Raw genomic sequence first — 17,286 nt, forward strand, 5'->3', positions numbered from 1 at the left:
CACGAACTGAAGGAAAATTCTTCAATCCCAACTAATGAACCTGCCGGTCTAAAATAGCTACCGGTTCCTCCTCATAAGTCAAGTCCTTGTCCAACCGGACAGTGCTAAAGGCAAACACGTGGGATGGATTGTCGTGATACTTCTGAAGCATGGACACATAAAACACTGGATGCGCAGCTGATAAACTTGGCAGCAATGCAAGTCTGTAAGCCACATCTCCCACTCGATCAAGAACATCAAAAGGCCCGATGAACCTAGGGCTTAGCTTGCCCTTCTTCCCAAATCTCATCACGCTATTCATGGGCAACTCCCGAAGCAACACTCGCTCACCAACCATGAATTCCACATCACGAACCTTACGATCGGCATAACTCTTTTGCCTGGACTGAGCTGTATGAAGCCTATCGTGAATGATCTTAACATTATCTAAGGCATCACGTACCAAATTCGTACATAACAACCAAGCCTCCCCTGACTCAAACCACCCAACTAGCGATTGACACCTTCTACCATATAATGCCGCATAGGGAGCCATCTGGATGCTTGACTAATAGCTATTGGTGTAGGGAAACTTTGATAATGGCAAGAACTTGTCACGACCCCGGTTCACCCTTCGTGAACCATCGTGCCGGCACCTAGTCTCTACGACTAGGTAAGCCTAAAAATGCAGACTATAAACAACAATTGCGAAAGGAAATAATTAAAAACCGAAATAGTGAAATAAAACAGTGTTTAAAATGCCACTCGACATACACAATAACAACTCTCGAAACGAATAACATTTCCTAAACCCGGAATCTCATGATCACAAGCCTATAAATGTCAACAATCATCTAACTCCAGAATATCTAACAAAGAAACGAAAGTACAGAAGGGCTAATACATAAAGGGAGAGCAGAAAGGGACTCTTAGGTCTGCGAACGCGGCAGATATACCTCGGAGTCTCTACAAATGCCTCGTCTCAAGCGTGATAAGTCTGAGTGGAAGTACCTTGATCTGCACATAAAAAACATGCACAGAAAGGGCATGAGTACACCATAGCGGTACCAGTAAGTGCCAAGCCTAACCTCGGTCGGGTAGTGATGAGGAAGGTCAGGCCCCTACTGAGGTTAAATAAAATATAAGGTTCAACAGTGTAGAACAAAATAGTATAAGTAAGTGCAACAGTAAAAGTAACACAAGATATAAAGGACAACAACAACTACCATTGAGGCCAAGTAAACACAGAAATAAAATACAGCTCAACACAAAGATGACAAGCGGGGATCTCCTAGGATACCGTCTTGTAGTCCCAAATATAAATATCCAGTGGAACTCCCAGGATATTGTGTCGTAGTCCAACTCATAATGCGAGGGAATCTCCCGGAATACTGATCTGTAGTCCCAAATGTAAATACTCAATATAGAGGGAATCTACCGGGTGCAGTCCCGTAATTCCAATGTAAATGTGCAGGGTGATCTCCTAGAATACCGTTCCATAGTCCCAAAGTAAACATACAGGGGGATCTCCCGGGATACCGTCTCGTAGTCCCAAAGTAAACGCACAACAACAATGAGAAGAGTACACAGTCTAATTCAAGTTCCATACCAAGGTAAAATAGGTATTTCTAACCTAGCATGCTGCACGAAATCCAAATAAGGCAGTTTGAGCAAGTGAGGAGTCAATTAGACATGCTTTCCTAAGCTAACAACAGACTTAAATTTGCAAGTAGTATAAACAGGAAAAGAAACATATTAGTAATTACTTAATAAAAACCGAATTTTCAACAATTATCACAAGTACGCACTCGTCACCTTACGTACAAGGCATTTCGATTATCAATACCAAATCCTAAGGGGTAGGTCCCTCATACAAAGTTAGGCAAGCCACTTACCTCGAACCTGCTCAAAATCAACCCAAAACCACGTTCTTGCCATGAGTACTCGACTCCAAATGGACCAGATCTATTGAATTCAATTGCATAATGTAAATAACACTTCAAGTAACTGATTCTACAAACAAATTCTTTGCTAATACGCAAAATTAGGTAAAAATGACCAAAGAGCACCTCGGTACCGCGTCTTGGAATCGAGTAAAATTTATATTTTAAGAATCCTCATCCTCTCACGAGTTCAGGCATACCAAAATTATCCAAATCAACGGTCAAATTCCCAATCAAAATTCGAATTCTAGGTCTAAGAACTTTCTTCCAATATTTCCCAAATTTTCACCTCCATTCCGAAATTAAATGACAAAACTAACAATAGATTAATGGAATACAACTAGAAAGGGTTAAGGAATTGTTATCCAATGATTTCCTCTTCAAATTCCTCCCAAAATCGGCCTCTCCCGAGCTCCAATTTGATTTTTTAAGTTTTGAACTGAACCCTCGATTCTGTCCCTTTTCTGAACAGTGAAACCACAACTACAGTCATGGGACCACACCTGCGGTCCCGCTTCTGCGACGACCCTGTCGCATCCGCGACATTTCATTAAAGGGGGACTTCCGCACCTACTACTGCTTTATCGCAGATGCAGTGCCGCTTCTGTGGTGCCCTGACTGCATCTGCGGTCAATTACCTTTTACCTAAAACCGCTTCTGCATTTGCCTGACCGCTTCTGTGGTCTCGCACCTGCGGTTATGACAGCAGCCTTGAAGCTTCAGCTGTAACTCACAACTCCAAACCTTCTCATCAAACATCCGAAATAATCTCGAGGTCTCCGGGACCTCAACCAAAAGCACAAACAAGACATATACCACTATCCAAACGTATACAAATCTCCACAACACCTCAAACAATATCGAATCAAACAATTAGCATCGGATTCAAGCCTAAGAACTTCAAAACCTCTCAAAATACACTTTCGATCAAAAATTCGATCAAACCTCGTCCGAATGACCTTAATTTTCACACACATGTCACATTCAACATTACAGAGTTGCTCCAAACTCCGGAATCCCATTCCGACCCTTAGATCAAAATCTCACTATCGAATCGGAAACTTCCAAAAACTCAACTTTCGGTATTTCAATCCTAAATTAGCTACGGACCTCCAAAACATGATCCGAACATGCCCCTAAGCCCGAAATCGCCCAATGGAGCTAACAAAACCAACATAATTCCATTCCGAGGCCGCCTCTCTCAAAGTCTGAAGCACTTTCCTGAGGTGCTGCTCATGCTCTTCCCGACTCCGGGAATATACCACAATATCATCAATAAAGACAATGACGAACGAGTCAAGATATGGCCGGAACACACTGTGCATCAAATTCATAAAGGCTGATTGGGCATTGGTCAGCCCAAATGACAAAACAAGGAACTCGTAATGATGATACCGAGTCCTGAAAGCAGTCTTTGGGATATCTGGCTCCCCAATCTTCAACTCATGGTACCCTGAACGTAAGTCAATCTTAGAAAACACTTGTGCACATTGTAGCTAGTCAAACAGATCATCAATACGAGGCAAAGGATAACAGTTCTTCACTGCAACTTTGTTCAACTGGCGATAATCAATACATATACGCATAGAACCATCCTTTTTCTTCATAAACATGACAGGAGCACCCCAAGGTGATACACTGGGCCTAATAAAACCCTTATCAAGAAATTCATGTAACTAATCCTTCAACTCCTTTAACTCAGGAGGGGCCATACGGTACAGAGGAATAGAAATGGGCTTAGTGCCCGGTAACAGATCAATGCCAAAATCAATATCTCTATCAGGCGGCATACCCGGAAGATCAGCTGGAAACACATCAGGAAAATCCCGTACTACTAGGATTGAATCAACTAACGGGGTATCAATACTAACATCTCTCACATAAGCTAGATACACATCACACCCCTTCTCAACCATATACCGAGCCTTAAGAAAAGAATTAACTATATTGTAAGTATGATCTAAGATACCCTTGTACTCTACTCGCGGTACACATGGCATAGCCAGCATCACAGTTTTGGCATTACAATCGAGAATAGCATAATGGGGTGAAAACCAGTCCATGCCCAAGATAATATCAAAATATACCATGCTAGGCAACAATAAATTGGCTCTGGTCTCAAAACCACTAAGAGCAACCAAACACGACCGATAAACGTGGTCCACAACAATAGAATCTCCCACAGGAGTAAAAACATAAACAATGGAACTCAAAGAATCCTGAGGTACACCCAAATGTGGAGAAAAATAAGAAGACACATAAGAGTAAGTGGAGCCTGGATCGAATAGAACTGATGCATCTCTGTGACAAACCAGTATAATACCTATGATGATAGAATCGGAGGCAACAACCTCGGTACGAGCAGGAAGGGCATAGTATCTGGCCTAGCCTCCCCCTCTAGGGCGACCTCTACCTCTATCTGGCTAAGCAGGTGGGGTAATAACTAGATCTGAAACCATAACCTAAGAACTTTGCGGGGTACGCTGTGGCTGAGAAGTCTATGAGGTGCCCCCCCAAGTCTGGGGCAATCCCTCACCATATGGCATGTATCACCATACTCAAAACAAGCTTTGGGAGGATGTGGTGGTTGTGACTGGCTCGGGCTAGGTTTGTTGGACTGACTACTGAAAGCGCCCTGCGTAGGAGGCGTACTAGATACTAGAGGTGCATAAAAAGGCTCCTGAGGCCTAGAAGGAGCTGGAATACCACTGGCTGTTGGAAAGCTGAATGAACAAGGCGACTCATATAACCCCTACCATGATGACTTGCAGCTGGGGCACGGGCACCAGAATAATGGCTCGACTCTAGAGACCTCTTGGCCTCCCTCTCTTCTTCTCTGGAGACCTCTTGGCCTCCCTCAATCCTCCTAGTAATGCTCACCACTTGCTGATAAGAAATATCCATCTCCAACTCCCCAGTCATACTAGACCTGATGCTGGGAATAAGCCCCTCAATAAACCGATGAACCCTATCACGAATAGTAGAAACCAAGGCTGCGACATGTCTAGCCAAGCTGGTGTAACGGATAACATACTCCAGAATAGTCATAATACCCTAGTGCAAATACTAAAACTCTGCGCACCATGCATCCCTGAGGCTCTGAGGAACAAACTCTATCAGGAACATATCTGAAAACTGGGTCCAAGTCAGTGAAGCTACCTCATCTAGACTGTCTAACTCATAGGTGTGCCACTACTCATAGACGGCTCCTCAAAGCTAGAAGGCAGTGAATGAAACCCCGCTCGGTCCTGATATACCCATAGTGTGGAGGATATGGTGACACTCCTCCAGAAATCCCAAGGCATCATCTGATGCTAACCCACTGAATACTGGAGGATCATACTTCTTGAACCTCTCAAGTCTCCGCTGCTCATCCTCTGAAGCCGCTGCCCTGTCCTCGGGCTTACCTAGGACTACAGGCTATGTAGGAATAATCTTTGGGACCTGATCTACATGCACTTGCTGCTCAGGAATGCGGGCGGAGGGAGTTTGTGCTCCCCCCTAGCCTGAGATGTGTCTACAACAAGGGGAAGCAACTCTGTTTGAGCCAAAGTGGTGTACATACTCATGAACTATGTAGGAGTCTCCTAAAGAGCTGGAGTAGTAGTAGTAGTAGTAGGCGTATCAGGTACCTGGACTACAGCTGGAACTGCTGGTGGTACCTCGGTGGCAGCTCGTGCGGGTTCTCTGGCTACACCGCATGCGCGTCCTCGGCCTCAACCCCGGCCCCGACCTCTGACGGCTGTAGTAGGGGTGCGGGTGCCTGATCATCTCTAGTAGCACGTGTCCTTACTATTTGTGAGAGAATAGAAGACAGAAGTTTAGAATTGTAATGTCAAAATCTCACACGACAAGGAAATCAAATGAAGTGAAATTTTCCTAACAGTTACATAACCTCTCGCAGATAAGTACAGACGTTTCCGAACCAATCCGCGAGACTCTAATAAACCAACTTGTGATTCATGACTCCTATGAACCTAGAGCTCTAATACCAACTTGTCACAACCCCGATTCGCCCTCCGTGAACCATCGTGATGGCACCTAGTCTCTACGACTTGGTAACCCTAAAAATGCGGAATATAAACAACAATTGTGGAAGGAAATAATTAAAAACCCAAATAGTGAAATAAAGCAGTGTTTAAAATGCCGCTAGGCATACACAATAACAACACTCAAAACTAATAACATTTCTCAAAACCCGGAATCTCATGATCATAAGCCTTTGAATGTCTACAAACATCTAACTCCAGAATATCTAACAAAGAAACAAAAGTACAGAAGGGCTAATACAAAAAGGGAGAGTAGAAAGGGACTCTACGGTCTGCGGACGCAGCAGATATACCTCGGAGTCTCTACAAGTGCCTCGTTTCAAGTGTGATAAGTATGAGTGGAAGTACCTAGATCTGCGCATGAAAAACATGCGCAGAAAGGGCATGAGTACACCACATTAGTACTCAGTAAGTGTCAAGCCTAACCTCGGTCGGGTAGTGACGAGGAAGGTCAGGGCCATACTGAGGTTAAATAAAATATAAGGTTCAACAGTGTAGAACAAAACAATATAAGTAAGTGCAACAGTAAAAGTAACACATGATATAAAGGACAGCAACAACTACCACGGAGGCCAAGTAAACACAGAAAGAAAATACAGCTCAGCACAAAGATAACAAGCGGGGATCTCCCAGGATACCGTCTTGTAGTCCCAAGTATAAATATCCAGTGGATCTCCCGGGATACCGTCCCGTAGTCCAACTCATAATGCGAGGGGATCTCCCGGAATACAGATCTGTAGTCCCAAATGTAAATACTCAATACAGGGGGAATCTACCGGGTGAATTCCCGTAGTTCCAATGTAACTGTGCAGGTGGATCTCCCGGAATACCGTTCCTTAGTCCCAAAGTAAACATACAGGGGGATCTCCTAGGATACCGTCCCGTAGTCCCAAAGTAAACACACAACAACAACGAGAAGAGTACACAGTCCAATTCAAGTTCCATACCAAGGTAAAATAGGTATTTCTAACCTAGCATGCTGCACGAAATCCAAATAAGGCAGTTTGAGCAAGTAAGGCAATTAAGTCAATTAGACATATTTCCCTAAGCTAACAACATGCTTAAATTTGCAAGTAGTATAAACAGAAAAAGAAACATACTAGTAATTACTTAATGAAAACCGGTTTTTCAACAATTAGCACAAGTAAGCACTCGTCACCTTACATACAAGGCATTTCGATTATTAATAATACCAAATCCTATGGGTAAGGTCCCTCACACAAGGTTAGGCAAGCCACTTACCTCGAACCGGCTCAAAATCAACCTGAAACCACGTTCTTGCCATGAGTACTCGACTCCAAATGGCCCAAATATATTGAATTTTATTGCATAATGTAAATAACACTTCAAGTAACTGATTCTACAAAAACAATTTAAGCTAATACACGAAATTAGATAAAAATAACAAAAATGCCCCTCGGCGCCGCGCCTTGGAATTGGGTAAAATTTGTATTTTAAGAATCCTCATCCTCTCACTAGTTCAGGCATACCAAAATTATCCAAATCCAAGATCAAATTTCCAAATCAAAATTCGAATTCTAGGTCTAAGAACTTTCTTCCAATTTACCCCACATTTTCACCTCCAATTCGAAATTAAATGACAAAACTAACAATAGATTAATGGAATACAACTAGAAAGGGTTAAGGAATTGTTACCCAATGATTTCCTCTACAAATTCCACCCAAAATCGCCCTCTCCCGGGCTCCAATTTGATTTTTTCAAGTTTTGAACTAAACCTTCGATTCTGTCCCTTTTTTGACCAGTGAAACTGCATCTGCGGTCATGGGACCGCACCTGCGGTCCCACTTCTGCGAAGACACAGACGCATCTACGACATTTCATTAAAGGGGGACTTTCGCACCTGCGACTGCTTTACCATAGATGCAGTGCCCTGACCGCATCCGCGGTCAATTGCCTTTTGCCTCAAACCGCTTTTGCGTTTGCTTGGTTGCTTCTGTGATCTCGCACCTGTGATCCCCAAGCCGCAGGTGCGGTTATGACAGCAGCCTTGAAGCTTCAGCTGCAACTCACAACTCCAAACCTTCTCGTCAAACATCCGAAATCATCCCGAGGTCCCTGAGACATCTACCAAAAGCACGGCCAAGACATATACCACTATCCAAACTTATACAAATCTCCATAACACCTCAAACAACATCGAATCAACCAATTAGCATCGGATTCAAGCCTAAGAACTTCAAAAATTCTCAAAATACGCTTTTGATCAAAAAGTCTATCAAACCTCGTCCGAATGACCTGAATTTTCACACACACATCACATTCTACATTACGGAGCCACTACAACCTCTAGAATCCCATTCCGACCCTTAGATCAAAATCACACTATCGAACCGAAAACTTGCAAAAACTCAACTTTCGGCATTTCAAGCCTAAATTAGCTACGAACCTCCAAAACACGATCGGAACATGCCCCTAAGCCCGAAATCACCCAACGGAGCTAATGGAATCAACAAAATTCCATTCTGAGGCCATCTTTACACCATTCCGACTACGGTCAAATTTTCAAAACTTAGGCTCTCATTTAGGGACTAAGTGTCTCAAAACTCTCCGAAACTCTAAATAAACCGTCCCGTCAACTCACAATAGCAGAAACAAACACGGGGAAAGTAGTTAATAGGGGATTGGGGCGTAAATTCTTAAAATGACTGGCCGGGTCGTAATAGAACTGATCCCAAGAACCTCCAAAGTCAATAAGACAGGCGCGAAGCATATCCTCCAAAATCTGAATAGTATGCTCGGACTGTCCACCCATCTGAGGATGAAATTCGGTGCTCAACTCCACCCGTGTACCCAACTCATGCTGAACTGCCTTCAAAAAATGCGAGGTAAACTGCGTACCTAGGTCAGAAATAATAGACACGGGCACACCATGAAGACGAACATGCTCCCGGATATAGATCTCAGCTGACCTCTCTAAAGAATAGGAGACTTCCGCAGGAATGAAATGTGCTGACTTAGTCAGCCTATCAACAATAACTCATACCGTATCGAACTTCCTCTGAGTACGTGGAAGTCCAACAATGAAGTCCATAGTGATACGCTCCCACTTCCACTCAGGAATCTCAATCTTCTGAAGCAGACCACCAAGTCTCTGATGCTCGTACTTTACCTGTTGATAATTCAAACACCGAGCTACATAGACAACAATATTCTTCATCCTCCTCCACCAATAATGCTACCGCAAGTCCTAATATATCTTAGTGGTGCCCAGATGAATAGATTATCGGGAACTATGGGCCTCATCTAGAATCAACTCTCAAAGTCCATCCACATTAGGCACACAAACTCAGCCCTACATCCTGAAAACTCCATCATCTCCAACTGTAACCTACTTGGCACAACAGTGCCACACTGTGCCCCTAAGGACAAGTAAATAAGGGTCATCATACTGCAGATCCCTGATATGCTCAAATAATGAAGACCGAGCGACTGTGCAAGCTAGATCATTGTTGGGCCCAAAAACATCCAACCTCACGAACTGATTTGCTAAAGCCTGAACATCCAAAGTAAGTGGTCTCTCACTGATCGGAATATACGCAAGATTGCCCATATTGGTGTTACATCCCATACATTATTATTAGGATAAGTCGTAGTAATCCATATGAATGTCAAGGAATTAAGACCATTCACGAGATTACAGAGGAATTGTCACTATGTTATTATAAGACCCTATAAGTTTAACAACCTTGATGCCGTTATATACATTGGATATGGTATTTTGGGTGGAATATTTTTGTAAAATTTTTGAAAAATATGATTTTATATAGTTATTAATATTACTACTTTCGAATATGTTTTAAATTATACACATAATATGAGATAACTTATGAGATTTTCTTTACTGTAAAGATATGAATTATTTTATTTTTCACAAGAAAAGAAAGTTATCTTTTTACCATTTTAAGAATTAAGCATACAAAAATTTATACTCTTTATAGGAGATTAGGAAAATTAGAAGTTGAGAAAATATATGTATATTGTTTTACTTGTATGTTTTAATAAAATAATAGTATATGTATTGATTTTATATGGTTTCACATGACAATTTACGGTTTCAACCTTTATTCTAAATGAAATTTAGACTTTCCATTTTGGGCGAAGGTAGTATATTAGAGTATGAAAAGTGTTTAATTAGTTCTAGTAAATGTTAACTGGAAATTATAGGATAATTATTTTGAAAATACATCACATCAACATTAAGGTAATGTAATTATTATATATGTGGTTTGAATTGGTAATTTTTTTAAACGAATGAGAAAAGTGGGACAAGGTATTTAGAATGGAGTGATAACACATTAAGATATTACTACTAGTGAAATTTTAACTTCCTAATTCTATGTATAACTGTGCGGCATTGCTTAAAATGACGTTCATTTCCTTGAATAACCAAAGAAAAACCGAAATAGAATCAATTCTTTGATAAAGGAAGATCTGAGATTATTTTCATTCTTGCATAGAATGGGAGATTAATTAAAAGACTAGAGAAGGCATGCAAGGTTAGGCAACCCCCTCTCCCATTCCAAAAATAATGTGTGACTAATATGTGACATCTATGCCACATTTCACAATAACTCAAAATGGTGGCAAGTGAGGTGGACCCCACTATCCACTCATATTCCCTTTTTTGGATGGACACATTATGACATATATATATATATATATATATATATATATATATATATATATATATATATTTACAGCAAAGATTAGAGAAGTGGAAAAAATACAAATATGAGAGTATACATATGGGAGAAGTTGCACAAATAAACAATGCTCTATACGTTAGAAGAATTTTGTTCTTTGAAAAGATCGAACTTTCAAGTAATCTTTTACGTGTGCTCTAATGGTTGTTTGACCCTACAGTTATTCTTGTGCCCTCTCCTCCAGTCTTATACCCTCTGCACAGATGTTACATTAGGTGAAGCGACTGGTTTAATTTTCGATTCAAAAAATTTCTTCCTCCTCTTTTGCGTGTTGTAGCAGTGTTTAGAAATGAGCTAGGAGATGTATTCTTGTTCAAGAGGAAAGAGGAAACATGTCTTGTGCTTCAGGCTGACACATTTGCTTGAGATTAGAAACGCTCCTTGCATTAGAACAAACCGTGAACATAGATATGTATTTCCTATATCGGTTTTCTCAAAATTGAGGAGATTGTTCACATATACAAGTAGGAAGTTGACATTAAAAGGTATGTTAAGGTTATTTTTTCTTTTCTTTTGGCTTGATCTATACGACATGAACGAAATGAGAAAATGCACAACTTCCATAAATGACTCTATTCATAAAAATACTAAGGTTATCTATATTCCTGATTCCCCGTGTGAATTATTGTTATATCTTCTGATCAAATTTGGAACAAAGCCTGAACCACTTCACATATGACCACAAGATAGCACCATGAATGTTATATGATTAAGCAATCTATATATTTTATTCACAATCTAAAAGAACATTACCTTAAAAGAATTGGTGATTCATGATGATTAAACCTGGTGAGAAATTTTTATTGAAAACCTAATTTGCTAAATGATGTAGGAATTGGAAGGTTTGAAGCCCACTTGGAGTACATTTTTATTTGAGAATGAATATCTGCATTTTGATGTTCAAGTATGTTTACTGAAGCCTAAGCAATCATTTACTGTCTGTATTATGACAACAGGTATCCTTGTATGTTATTTCCCCCTTCATATTTTTTTCTCTTTCAATTGTTTTGTGTTTTAATCAGCCAACATTATTTTATTTACTTTACTGGTTAATTAATTTACCTCCTTTTTAATACTAGGCGGTGAGTTTGATGAAATGTTATTGACATGTTATTCATAAATTTTCAGCAAATAGACTTGTGTGTTACATATTTGATAAAGTTTATCCGAAAGGTATATTGAATTTTATGGCATTCCAAGGAGATTTTATTAACACATTTCATATGCATTTCATGCATTTATACATTTACATTGACCCATGACCAGATGGCGTTATATACACGTATATATGTATATTATATTTATATGGGATATGGGAAAAGGTTACGGCGTTATATACGCACCACCACCTGATCAGCTGGTATGCGTTGATGATTTTGCCCACAGTAGCACCAGATGATATTATATACGCGTATATATATATATATATATATATATATATATATATATATATATATAAATATATGTATATGGGATATGAGAAAAAGGTTATGGCGTTATGTACGCACCACCACATGATCAGTTGGTATACGATGATGATGTTGCCTACAGTGGCTGAAATGATATGATAGGGATGCCCTTAGAGGCTTGATGATGTTATGTACATACAGACCTATGCATTACATGACATTTATATGCATATGCATGACATTAAAGATATTTCCTAATTTTGATTTACATAACCATCCAGATTTACAGGCTGAGTCATTTACTCCACGTTTTCTTCCATGTCTTGTATTTACTTATTTACATGTCTTACATACTCAGTACATTACTCTTACTGACGTCCTTTTGTTGGGGAAGCTGCATTCATGCTTGCAGGTATAGATAATCAGTTTGACGAGCCTTCATCAAAGATGAGATTGGCATTCAGTGAAGGATCGGTAAGACTCCATCTCATTCGGAGTACAGCCGAGTCTATGAGTCACATGTCAGAGTTTTGCTATAAACTTATGGGTAGGCCGACACCCTGTCCCATTTTATGTCAAATAGTCTTAGAGGCTTTGTAGACACATGGTTATTATATACAGTATGTTAGAGGCCTTGACAACCCATATGTATTCATGTTTTATGAACGATGGTTCATTGATATAACATTTGTCCACTTACAATTTTACATTACGAGTTGTGGCCATGTTGGCCCATGATAGTTATAAAAAGGAATAAATGAGTTTCGCTCGGGCCACTACGGCACCGAGTGCCAGCCACACCTCCCCAGGTTCGGGGCGTGACAAAGTAGTATCAGAGCGGGTCGTGTCCTAGGGAAGTCTACAAAGTCGTGCCTAGTAGAGTCTCACTTATGGGTGTGTTGCGCGCCATATTTATAATTGAGAGGCTATAGGGCATTTAGGAAATGTTTCCCTTAATTTGTTTTCAGATCATGCCATAGAGCTGAGTCGTAAGAAGTCAGTATGAAGCTTTCTCCAGATCTTGTATCGTATAACAATAGAGCTTTAGGGCGTAATATGGAAGGGAGTTATGAAAAAAATAGAAGATACAATGCGAAATTGAAAAGTAAGTAAGGTAAGGTGAAAAAGATACGAGATACTCAAGTACGAAAGGTTTTGAATAGTCGAGACTTCGGTTATACTTTGGGTTTTAGTTTAATTTACAGAGGAGACCCTAGTGAAAATTTTGTGAATATTTAAGAGTTAACATTCGAGGACGAATGTTCTTAAGGGGGGAAGGATGTTAAATCCCGTACATTATTATAAGTCGTAATAATCCATATGAATTTCAAGGAATTAAGACCATTCATGAGATTATAGAGGAATTGTAACTATGTTATTATAAGACCCCATAAGTTTAATAACCTTGATACCGTTATATACTATGGATATGGTATTTTGGGTGGAACATTTTTGTAAAAAGTTTGAAAAATATAATTTTATATAGTTATTAATATTACTACTTTCAAATATATTTTAAATTATACACATAATATGAGAAAGCTTATGAGATTTTCTTTACTGTAAAGATATAAATTATTGTTTTTTTTTCACAAAAAAAAAGGTTATCTTTTTACCATTTTAAGAATTAAACATATGAAAATTTATACTCTTTATAGGAGATTATGAAAATTAGAAGTTGAGAAAATATGTGCATATTTTTTTACTTGTATGTTTTAATAAATAATAATGTATGTATTGATTTTATATGGTTTCACATGACAATTTACGGTTTCAACCTTTATTCTAAATAAATTTAGACTTTTCATTTTGAGCGAAGGTAGTAAATAGAGTATGAAAAGTGTTTAATTAGTTCTAGTAAATGTTAACTGGAAATTATAGGATAATTATTTTGGAAAAACATCATATCAACATTAAGGTAATGTAATTATTACATATGTGGTTTGAATTGGTAATTTTTTTAAACGAATGAGAAAAGTTGGACGAGTAATTTAAAATGGAGTGATAACACATTAAGATACTACTACTAGTGAAATTTAACTTCGTAATTCTGTGTGGAGTCATTAACTGTTCGGCATAGCTTAAAATGATGTTCATTTCCTTGAATAACCAAAGAAAAACAAAAATAAAATCAATTATTTGATAAAGGAAGATCTGGAACTATTTTCATTCTTGCATAGAATGAGAGATTAATTAAAAGACTAGATAAGGCATACAAGGTTAGGCAACCCCCTCCCCCCATTCCAAAAATAATGTGTGACTAATATGTGACATCTATGCCACGTGTCACAATACCTCAAAATAGTGGAAAGTGAGGTGGACTCCACTATCCACTCATTCCCTTTTTTGGATGGACACATTATGACATATATAGATATATATTTATTTACAACAAATAATAGAGAGAAGGAAAAAAAACAAATATGAGAGTATATAAATGGGAGAAGTTGCACAAATAAACAATGCTATGTACGATAGAAGAATTTTGTTCTTTGAAAAGATCGAACTTTCAAGTAATGTTTTACCAGTGCTCCAATGGTTGTTTGACCCTACAGTTATTCTTGTGCCCTCTCCTCCAGTCTTATACCCTCTGCACAGATGTTGCATTAGGTGAAGCGACTTGTTTAATTTTCGATTCAAAAAATTTCTTCTTGCTCTTTTGCATGTTGTAGCAGTGTTTAGAAATAAGCTAGGAGATGTATTCTGGTTCAAGAGGAAAGAGTAGACATGTCTTGTGCTTCAGGCTGACACATTTGCTTGAGATTAGAAACGCTCCTTGCATTAGAACAAACCGTGAACGTAGATGTGTATTTCCTATATCAGTTTTCTCAAAATTGAGGAGATTGTTCACATATACAAGTAGGAAGTTGACATTAAAAGGTATATTAACGTTATTCCTTCTTTTATTTTGTCATGATCTATACGACATGAACAAAACGAGAAAATACACAACTTCCATAAATGACTCTATTCATAAAAATACTAAGGGTATCTATATTCCTGATTCCCCATGTGAATTATTGTTATATCTTCTGATCAAATTTGGAACAAAGCTTGAACCACTTCACATATGACCACAAGATAGCACCATGAATGTTATATGATTAAGCGATCTATATAGTTTATTCACAATCTAAAAGAACATGACATTAAAGGAATTGGTGATTCATGATGATTAAATCTGGTGAGATATTTTTATTGAAAACCTAAATTGCTAAATGAGGTAGGAATTGGAAGGTTTGAATCCCACTTGGAGTACATTTTTATTTGAGAATGTACCACGACCCAAAATCCACTAAGGGTCATGATGGCGCCGGACATCGATGTCAAGCAAGCCAATCATAAATACTTAATTTAGGCCTTGTTTTAACAATGTTGAAAACTATGATTTTTCCTTAAATTTTAATAGTAAAAGCTAACCGTTTCAAAATTTAATAAAAATATTTGGAATTAATACAATACCCCATAATCATCCCAGAACCTGGTGTCACAAGTGCATGAGTATTTATTAGGGAATGAAATAAAATACAATAACTGTTCGGAATACAATTGGATAGGAATGAAATAATACAGTACAGTACTCTGAGGGAGACTCTGTTGGCTGCGGATCATCTCGCAAGATGCAACTCACCTAAGTCCCCGTATCAACCATGTCACTATGCCACTAACCACACATGAACCTCTGCAACAAAAATGCACATCAAGTGTAGTATGAGTACAAAAAAATATGTACTCAGTGAGTATCCCGTCTAATCTCGAAAAAGTAGAGACGAGAGGTCGACTTCCATAATTATTAGTGGTCCAATAGTAATTTATTAATAATGCGAATATTCATGGACTTATTAAAAAACAACAACAAATTCAAGTAGTTCAAAAAACAATTAAACATTCCTTTTTTATATTAAGAAGTCTCCAATTTCATAATCTATTATTTATCAATTTATCTCAAGCCAAGGAGAGCAAATATCAATATCTATAAATTTCAAGGCAAGCAATACAAGCATGCGCAAATCATGCGGAGGTCGTACGGCCCGATCCAACAAATATTTAAACCGCGCACTGCGAGACGGTCGAATGGCGCGAACCGTAGATGCATTTATTTAATCTACCGAGGCATTCGTCCCATTCCGAAATTTAACAAACACAGACAGTCAATCAATAAGTCGACACAGAAAAGCCAATTTTCTTTTAACAATTTTTGAAAATGAAGTTTAATCTTTTTAGAAATTTATTTACTAATTCGATGTGATTTAAGTAATTCAAACTGTCAATAAGATTACAAATATTCCAAGTATAGCATGTTTTTGGGTCCTAGACTACCCGAACTTAAATATAATAGTAGCTACGCACTGACTTTCGTCACCTCGTGTGTACGTAGCCCCCACAAATAGACGCACAAATCCAATTAATTCACCTATGGGGACAATTCCCACTTACAAGGTTAGAAAGGAGACTCATCTCGCTCCGAAGTTCCATACCGGCATTCCACGCCCTTCTGAAGACTTAATTCGATGCAAAAATGCTCCAAAACTAGTCAATAATTATGCAAAACTATTAATATATGTTCAATTACTTATTATAATCCAATTTATAACAATTTCTAACCCCGATCGAAAAGTGGACAAAGTTTCCCTCGGGCCCACGTCCCCAGATTCCAAATTTTTTTGAAGATAAAGTTTACCCATAATCTCACGAACCCAAGTATATAATTTACTCTCAATTTCATGTCCAAAATCGTGGTCAAATTCAAGAATATCAAATTTCTAGGTCTTTCTCAAAACCCCAAATTTTCACTAATTTTCATGTTAAAATCCATACATAATCAATGTATTTAACTCCTAATAAGTGGGGATAACTTTCCTTGTCATTGAATGATGAAACCCCCTCTTGAAATCCTCCAAGAATCGCCCAAGCCAAGAGAAAAATGAAAGAAATGGGCCAAATCCCGTCTTAAAACAACTCAGTACCCAGCACCGCCCTTCTTCACGAACGCGGAAACGCCCTTGCGTTCGCGAAGCACAACTTGCTTCAGCCCCAAATGTCTTCATCGTGTTCGCGACCCGACACTCGTGTTCGCGAAGGCCAGCTCCTGGGGCCCTACACGTTCGCGTTACAGGCCTCGCATTCACGTAGGCCAATGGCCTCACGCCCTGCTCCCCTCTTTCCTTCTACGCGTTCGCG

General features: G+C 38.9%; 1 long non-coding RNA gene across 1 annotated transcript; it reads left to right on the forward strand.

Moving 5' to 3' along the window:
* The first annotated feature begins 10,717 nt into the window (after positions 1-10,717).
* On the forward strand, positions 10,718-12,812 carry LOC104242013 (uncharacterized). The gene is made up of 3 exons (XR_714860.2): positions 10,718-11,181; positions 11,529-11,652; positions 12,500-12,812. It is a non-coding gene; the product is annotated as an uncharacterized lncRNA (long non-coding RNA).
* Positions 12,813-17,286: the final 4,474 nt, after the last annotated feature.

This window comes from Nicotiana sylvestris, chromosome 1, assembly GCF_000393655.2.
Source record: "Nicotiana sylvestris chromosome 1, ASM39365v2, whole genome shotgun sequence".
Lineage (NCBI taxonomy): Eukaryota > Viridiplantae > Streptophyta > Magnoliopsida > Solanales > Solanaceae > Nicotiana > Nicotiana sylvestris.